We start from the raw sequence: 9,178 nt of genomic DNA, 5'->3' as shown, positions 1-9,178 counted from the left end.
AAAAACTTCTTCGAGGGGCTGGAGAGATGACTCAGCAGTTAAGAGTACTGGCTACTCTTGCAGAGAACCTAGGTTTGGTTCCCAGTACCCACATGGCAGCTAACAACTGTCTATAACTCCAGTTCCAGGGGGTCCACTGGCCTCTCTGTCCTTGTGGGCACTGTATGACACAGGTGCACTTACCTACATGTAGGCAATACACTCATACACATAAAATAAAAATAATAAATAAAATATTTAAAAATATATAAAAATAATAAATAAATAATAAAATTTTAAAAAGTAGAAATGAGACTATCTAGGAAAGGGAAGGAGACTAACAGGACTCGGAAGGAGGCAGAAAGGCAAGGGAATGGGGAACTATCAAAGCACATGATATAGTTAAATGAAAATATGTTCATGAAATCCATCACTAAACATAATGAACACACTAATAAAATCTCAATTTGGGATTATTCTGAGAGTACCCTCTATATTCTTTGTCCATTCCTTTTTTTGTTTTGTTTTTCATTAATTTTGTTATTTGATGATTTGATATAGATATACAATGCATTCTGATTACTCTATCCCTACCTTAATCTTTTATTTCCCTTTCATCTCTATCAACCGCCACCCCCTCAACATCCCTACCAGGCCCTTTCCTAGAATCAAGACTTTTAAATTTTTAGTTTTTTATTATGACCCATTTTACTAGCACCCTCAGTGTAATCACTGTACTGGAACTATCCGTTGGAGACTAGTGGGGTCATAAGTGGGTATACACACTCATCTTTTTAAATGAATCACCTAATGATTCTATTCTGAGCCCCTGGGCATATTTTCCAATTATTAGGTATGGCACAAAAAGCTACATAAATCAGTACCTAAAGTCTTATCTTTCCATAAAAAGGATATATTAAACTTCAGATTTTCCCCTCTGAAAGTGGTATGGCTATAATAGAAGCAGGAGCTGGTGTAATATACAGCCTCACCTGCCAGCCACGCTTTGCAATTATTTTCTTCTGAGCCACTACCTAGAGAAAATTTCCCATAAACTAGGTGTATGTAGTGCATCTAATTCATGTTTTAAAAATGTACTGTGTTCTTAGGGTCAGTTTGACCTTATCTTACAAGTGCTTCCTTTTGATAGCTGAGTGCTACTCTACACATGCAATTGAAGCAGTCGGTTAAGACATCTGTCTCCAGCCAGGTTCTCATCCCACCTTCTTCCAAGAACAGAGCAGGCAGAGAACAAAGAGTACAAACAGGAAGAACTTGGTTCTGAACTAACAACCTTTAAACCAGATAAAAATGCTTAAAACAGATTGGCATGCAGGACTTAAATGAACTTTCCTTAGCAGTAGGGTGCTAGCCAAGAGCTACTATAGCTCTAAGAAGTGTCACAGGTCAAAAGCTCAGGAGTTCTGGATGTCAGCTGAACCAGTATGTTGCAGAACAAGTCTGCCCTGTCAGGAGCAGCAGGCCTCCTCCACGCCTGGAGCAGGTGTTAGAGGCTGGAAGTCACAGCAAAGACAAATTCCCTTCTGCAGCACAGCTGGGTACAGTCTCGGAGGCTGAGGCAGGAATGGGTCCCTTTGTCTGTAGACACCGAATCATAGAGGAAGGCTCCAGTGACTTCCGGGCCCAGGGCAGAAGCCCCAGCTTCAGGGAGCTTTCCATGAGTCTGTCTCCAGTGAGTCCTGAGGCAGCCTTCCCTGTCAGTGAGCAGGCTGACTAGGGGTCAGGCTCTGGCTCTGAAGTCTCAAGGCTTCTTCCAAAGACAGCAAGAGCCCCTGGATGCGAGGTTCCCAGGTGGAGCCCAAAAATCGGGCTTGGAAGTCTTTCTTCTCTTCTTCCTCCACTGGCTCAAACAGCATAACTGGCTTTGCAGCCCTCCAACATCCAAATCTGTAGAGCAGCCAGGGTACCAGCTGGACCCTGATTGGCTAAATACGGGCGTGCAAATAAGGTGAAGAAGTAGGACCAATCAGGGGAAAAGCCTCAAACCTGTGCAGAAGAACCCAAACCTAGAAAAGTGGGTAATCAGGCCCACCCGTCTCAGAGGAGGGGAAGTCGTAAGAAGGCGGTGCTGTGCTGACCTTTGCAGCCCTCTACTCTTCTGAGCCAGAGATTTAGCTCTTCCCGAGTTTTTGGTTTTCTTTTTTTCTTTCTTTTTTTTTTCCTTTTTTGCTGCAGAAGTTGCTGCTGCACTAACGGCTGGCAGAAGCTGTTCTGTGGCTCTTCTGCCCGTGAGGCTTGCAAGTACAGGCTGTCAAAGAGTTGGGGGGGATCAACCTACCCCCAATATAATTATATTTTAGAAAACAATAATGAACAGTATTATACTTCAACTTGCAAAGGAAACATCAATGAGCAGGACAATATGTAATCTTCTCATCACAGATGTCTGGTTGCAGGTACTACTGAGTACCCAGGCTGCCGTAGCTAGAGGTACCCAGAAGCAGGCTGATTCCATTAAATGTCTTCTTACTCCAGATGTATAACTCAACATCATTGGCTACCATGCTTCTCAATGAAACTCTTCTATACTCATTCTGGACTTAAGATGGGGCACAGCATCCATAAAACACTACTCTGATCAGTTTACCAATTTAACAACAGAAGCAGCAAAGCTCTGAGGAAGCCGCACTGTGGTAGCGCCCTAGCTCCCAGAAGCAGTGAATCTTGGGTTATCAGTGGGACATGTTGTATTGCATTATAGGATCACCTAGGACACAGATCCATCCAACCTGAGTTCCAGCCCCTAAGAGGATGCTCTGAAGTAGAAATCAATATAGTGTTATATCTCATAATTGTAATACATGGGTTTATAAACTGAGGGATAAAAGCAGAAATTATTTCTTTGGTGGACTTAAGGGGAAGGGCTGATGATGTGCTATAGCCATTTCTTCTAAATTGGAAACATTCTTTGCCGGGAGGGGTTCAGAAACTCCAGAAGTAAACCTCCCACGTGGGGCAAAAGCTGAAACTAACAAGATTCACAAGGTTCTCTCTCCCTAGATTACAGAGAACAAATCAACTTCTTGGGAGAGGACTCTGACTGGCCAAACTCGCTGCGAGTCGTGTAGAGCTTCAGAAATGCAGTGTTCCTCAAGTGTCACCCAGGCTTTTCTGTGATACAGCTGCTTTGAGACACCCCTGCTCCTGTACATAATCCCTCACCCTCACTCCTGTATGTGAGCTCCTCACTCTGCTCCTGTAAGTGACCCCTTCTTCCCTGCTCCTGTATGTAATCGCAATAAATTCACTGGTTTGCCAAGCTAGACTCTGGTGGAATGGCTGCTCTGTCATCAGTGTCCTCTCTGGAGTGAGTTCACATTCCCTGGGAAAACTGATACGCAAATGTCTTTGAGAGAGAGGTAGGGGAGCTGAGGCCCATTGTGGGAGGCTTTGGCTTTAAGGGGAAAAAAAGAGGCTTCTTAGATCCAGGGCTGCTTCTTACCCCTGCCCCCCAGGTGCTTTCTGGAAGGAAGAATTGTTGCAGGTCACCAACCTCTCACTGGCTGGAAGAACTGTTGCAAACCCTCAGAATTTAAAAAGTTTACAGGTTGGGGAGGGGTATCCATCTAAAGGGAGGGTATTCCAGGCAACACCAATGACAAAAGGCTGAACCTAGAGCTCTAGCATTGCTGGACTCCTACAGCTCTTGGGCCCCTCTCTGATGGATCCTGAGTATTACAGTGATTTGTTGCCTTCTAAATCTCAGTCATATCTTACAAACTCCTGTTTCACTGTATTTAATTTTTATTAATTTTGTGTGTGTGTGTGTGTGTGTGTGTGTGTGTGTGTGTCTGTGTTCTGCCTTTCCTGGGTATCCAGTTCTTTGTTCATCCCATGGAATGAACTTGATGATCATCCCTCACCCCCAAAACCCAGAGCAGTCTTGAAATTTTATTCTAAAGTAGAGTAACTACCCCACAACTAGAAAATTAGTCTTTCCCTACCTTTTGATACTTTTCATATCCTTGACTCAATAAGCAGCAAGGTAATTGTGTTAGCTGTAAGGACTGACCTTGATTAGCAATGTAGAATGCTACTATGCAATGAAAGGCAAAGGGAGGGAGTCTAGAAAAACCCCTGTAGCAACTCCTAAGCATGCCTATCTAGCATGCTTAGTCTATCTAGACTAATGCAAGATTAATGCAATTCAATATAGATAAGACAAAAGGGCTCAAAATCCACAAGGATGAAACTTTACATACAAAACTAAAGTTTAGACATTGATAAAGAACCCTCATTAGTCGTGGCTGTTGTAATAGCAAAAAATAGAATTTATAGTCAGGGATATTATAAATACCAATTAAAACTCCAAGAGGCAAGAATTATATGGGCCTGCCATGTTTTTGACCTTCCTCTCTTAATTATTTCTATAGTAAGCATTTTTATTTCTCCCATTTCTATTTTCCCCCTCTAAGATACTCACTTTGCAATTTAGACTGCAGGTTTGCATATATGAAAATGTCATTATAAATGAACTGACAAAAATTTAAAAAATGAAAGAGGTAAGAGTTTTCTCTTTCAGATAAACTATACTATATAAGGTAAGAGAGTATTATTACTATAATTTTGGGCTTTGGTGCTCTGAGGTTTAAATGGCTCAAATTATGTAAAGGTCTTGGCAATTTCTGACAACAGTAAAAACCGTTTTAAGTATTAGATAATTATTAAGGCATTATAATTTTGTGGCAATAATCTAGACATAAATGATTGCCAGATGCCTAAGAAAATTTTAAGCACAAAAATGATGCATTATTAGTTCTAAGAAAAATGAATTTTGGAGGGAAAAGAAATATAAGCACTTTATATCTTTGAGTTGGCAGTGAATAACATCTAGCCTTTCCAGCATAATAACCCGTCATTCAGCTTCACTTAGTGTCTTACTTCAGCATATCTAAAGGTAAACTTCCAAACCTGCTGAAGTAGACTAGATGCCCAGCTGAGTGCAGGACTTCACAGAACCAGAAGACATACTTACTTAGAATCTGAACAGATTATACAGAAGTCCCAAACCTTAACCTTATCTTCCCATTTCATTTCATTTTTAATGGTGCCTATTTATAGACTGTAATAAACCCAAAAAGGTACTTCTGAGTTTTCCCACTGAATGCTTAAGTCTTTGCTTCTGGTCCACTCAGTTACTAAATCATTCTTGGTTTTTAACTCTTAATTTTTCATTATGGAAGCCTCCAAACAAAGCACATCTGTAGCATTTCTCCTTCACATCCTGAGAAAATGGTTTCATCAAAGGAAGGGAGGAAACCAAGAAACAGGAAAGTATTGTGATGATTAATATTATCAACTGGGAAGGGTCTAGAACTAGAGAGACAAACCTAGGAGGAACCTTCTAGATTGGGCTGAGTGGGAAGACCTACCTTAAATGTGGGCAGAGCCATTCTATGGCCTGGGTCCCACACCGCATAAAAAGGAGAAAGGGAGTTAGCACCAGCATTCGTCACTCATCACTCGCAGTTTCCTGGCAGCTGCTTCTTCGTAAGCAGCTGCTGCAGGAACAGGACCAGGCTTCTGCTACTGGCCTCTCTGCCATCAACCGGTTCTATCCTCAAACTGTAAACACTGCCTTTTTTTGGGTATCTTGTCAAAGCAATGAGAAAAGTAATTAATACAGTGGTATACATATTTTTCCAGGATAATGGGCAATGGGCAATCTCAATAATGCATGGGTTATTGTTTTTACTTTTTTTGTAAAGAGAGAGGAGTGGGGATGAGAATAACTACTTGAGGGGATTGTTCTGAAAATAAGTGACTTAAATGTAAAATCAACGCAAACACATAGGGTATAATGAGCATTATGTAAGTATTATATAGTAGCAAGAGAGATTGTAGTTTGTGTTTTAGGATTATCTCAGGACACTTTAATAGTAAATATAGACATACAAAACAAGCAACTATAAAAATCATACAAGTATTGGGACTGGAGAGATGGCTCAGTGGTTAAGAGTAAAGACTGCTCTTGCAGAGGACCTGGGTTTAATTCCCAGCATCAACATGGCAACTGGAAACTGTCCGTAACCTCAGTTCTCACTCCCTCTTCTGTTCTCCACAGCCACTGCATGACAAGGGTGCACTTACATACATGTAGGCAATACACTCATACACATAAAATAAAATTAAAAAAAAGACTTCCAGTGAAACCCTAACAGAGTACTGCTAGCAAGTAGTATTGAAATATAATATGCAGAATATAGCATTACTATTCATTATATTGAATAGATAACCCTTTGCAATAATTTCATGTTATATATGTATAATAAAATACAAGTACACCGATTAAGAGCTTTTTATTCAGGAAGTCAAAAAAATGTTAACAGGTTTCATTCTATAACTAGTAATTCTCAAGCATCCAGTTTATCATTATAATCTTAAAAACAGCTGCAAACTATACCAACACTAGCAGATGTCAATTATTTCTTTCTATATACTCTGAGATGCAGAGTTAGCATAACCCAGCTATGATGAAAACAATGGCTCAAGAACAGACTGCTTCAGTTATTAGTGGTCAGGATATGAAGCAAATTAGCACATACTAATCATGTTTCAAGCCTCAGGGAAGCACCCTTGTCAGTGCTGACTTCAGGAGCCTACTGTACCCTAACTAGGTGAGAATGCTGAGGTTCAGCAATAAATTCTCAAACACAACTACCACCAAGATTTGCTTATCTCAGATGCAAAAGGAGCCTCCTCATCTAGCATAGAAAAAGATGAAAATTTAAGATATGACACTTAGTTCTCTTTCTCCTGATGTACTCACTGTTCTCACACAAAGCCATCTACATTCCCCTCTCCATCCTACACCAGTTTTGGTTTAGATGTTAAGCATCTTCCCCAAAGGCTGATGTGTGCTGCAGACTTGGTCCACAGTGCAGTGTTCAGAGATGGGTTATTTGGAAGTGACTGACTCACGAGGTTGCTAACCTAATCAATGGATTAGCCCTTTGGTGGACTCTTACTTGAATGAAATCTGAAGGTAGTGAAAACTGTGGAAGACCAGGCCTGAATGGAGGCAGATGAGTCAGTGTAGATGAGCCTCTGAAGAGTATGCCTCATCCTAGACCTCCTCTATCTGTTTCCTAGCTGCCAGCAGGTGAGCAGCTTTTCCAGCATTTCCTCCATAGGACTATGAACAATGGAGGTAGATGACCACAGACTGAAACGTTGGAAAATATGAGCAAATAAATCTCTCTTAAGTTGTTTCTATTATTTTCTCACAGAAACAAAGAGCAAACCATCCCAGACACTGACTCTCCTCTGTTCAGTCTTGCCCTGTCCTCCACTGTGCCTTTAACCTCTCCTACTCTTTTTCTTCCACTTTCCCCTCCACTTCCTTCCATCCCTCTCTCCCCCCTCTATATTTTTCCTTTTCACTTTACTTCCCCTCCTCATTCAGCACTGGAAATAAATGTACTTTCCTTAATGTAAACTGTTTATTTGAAGTATTTGAATGAAATCTGTGAAATTAGAGACTAGTCCTTTCACTTGTTTTTTAATGTATTCTTGAATAAAATGAATCTCTTAGAAACATATCTGACACAAATTAAATCTCACTAAAAACAGTTCTACTTTTAATTATCATAAACAACTTATGCTGCTTTTAAAATATTACCATATCACTAGTGTGAGGAGGCAGCCACTTATCTAGGGTTACAGGAGTGATTTTGTGCAGTTAAGTCTCAGCTGTTATTATTCTCCACTTGAAAAAATTCCAAACGTATTCCTAGTTTATCTACTTCCTGCAGTCATAAGCCCTTCTCTTCTCCTGCCACTTTCTCCTAGTATTAATTCAGTGCACTCGGGGAAGAAATACAATTCATTTTACCAAGAATCTAAATCTTTTCACGTGTGTGCCATCATAAATTCTATAAAATATACTTTTACAGACTCTAGTCATATATATTACAGTGTGAATATACACATATATGCATGTGTATATTGTACATACACACATGTGCCTATTTATCTTACTTAACCACATTTCATTCCTTCAATATAAAAGTTTTCCTTCTGAAAAGTAAGTCCCTACCTGCCTGACAATCAAACCAAAACCGGGACATGATTTACATTCACCCTAGCCAAACACGTGAACCATTCACTTAAGTCTGGAGCCTCAAGTTTTCAATACACAGAACATCATCTGTAGAAGAAAGGGATTTCTGTGTGAGCACTGAAGAGGGGTGGAGGCTGTGGGGAAACTACTCACCCCGCTCTCCTTGCCAAATTCAGATGTGAGAGTTTCAGGCATGTTCTGGGAGTGCAGCTAGAGTTTAGTTTGAGCTTTTGTAAATAAGCAGAGTATGAACTGGGAGCATATTGAAATTGGTGAATTTGTAGGAATGTTCAATAAAATTTGCACATATGCTCAAAGTAATGCCAAAGTCCATGTTTAAAGACACAAGAATAGAAAAGAACTGATCACTGCCCAAGTGACAAAGCACACACCTGTAATCCCCAGCACTGGGCAAGTGAAGAAAGGAGGAAACTAGCCTGGGCTACATAGCAAGATCCCCCTGTATCAGAAAAAAAAAAAAAACAGAACTGATCATTGAAGCCACTGTAGAAAAACTGGACTAAAGGACTGAAGACAATTCTCTAAGAAAATTCCAGTTGAAATAAGGTAGTTGGAAGAAGAGAAAAAAATCAGCAAAATGACAAAAAAAATCCACAAAAGATAGTGTTTGATAAAGAATAGTTTGAGTGAATGAGCAACTGAATGAAGGAAATAAATTTCAGTAAGTCAGAAGGTAGAAATCAGAAAGTAAAATGAGTCACAGAGGGTAGGGGATAGAAATACATATTTTGAAAATGTGTCCAATTGACAGCCAAGACTAGTTCTTAGAATTTGTTATAGTGGCTAGAGAGATAGCTCAGCAGTTAATAGCACTGGCTGCTCATGCAGAGGACCTGGGTTCAGTTCCCAGCACCCACATGGCAGCTAACAAAACTGCTGATGACTCCAGTTCCAAGGGGATTCCAAGGGGATCCAACTCCTTTTTTGGACCTCCACAGGCACTGCATGACACGGGTGCACATACACACATGCAAGCAATACAGTCATACATGTAAAATAAAAATAATTTTAAAAAATTGTTGTAAAGCAGTAGATATATTTATATAATTTAAATTTTAAAAACCATAATTGCATAAACATTGAAAGTCAGAACCT

The 9,178-nt window shown here is 40.1% G+C and overlaps 1 protein-coding gene across 1 annotated transcript in view; it reads right to left on the bottom strand.

The window, feature by feature from the left end:
- Tbc1d32 (TBC1 domain family member 32) overlaps nucleotides 1-9,178 on the bottom strand; it is a gene marked incomplete at its 5' end in the record, with an annotated part of 270,497 nt that overhangs the window by 141,634 nt on the left and 119,685 nt on the right. The window lies entirely within an intron of this gene.

Source organism: Nannospalax galili, unplaced genomic scaffold (assembly GCF_000622305.1).
Source record: "Nannospalax galili isolate Female #2095 unplaced genomic scaffold, S.galili_v1.0 scaffold417, whole genome shotgun sequence".
In the NCBI taxonomy this organism is placed as follows: Eukaryota; Metazoa; Chordata; class Mammalia; order Rodentia; family Spalacidae; genus Nannospalax; species Nannospalax galili.
This window is presented reverse-complemented; position numbering and strand designations above follow the sequence as displayed.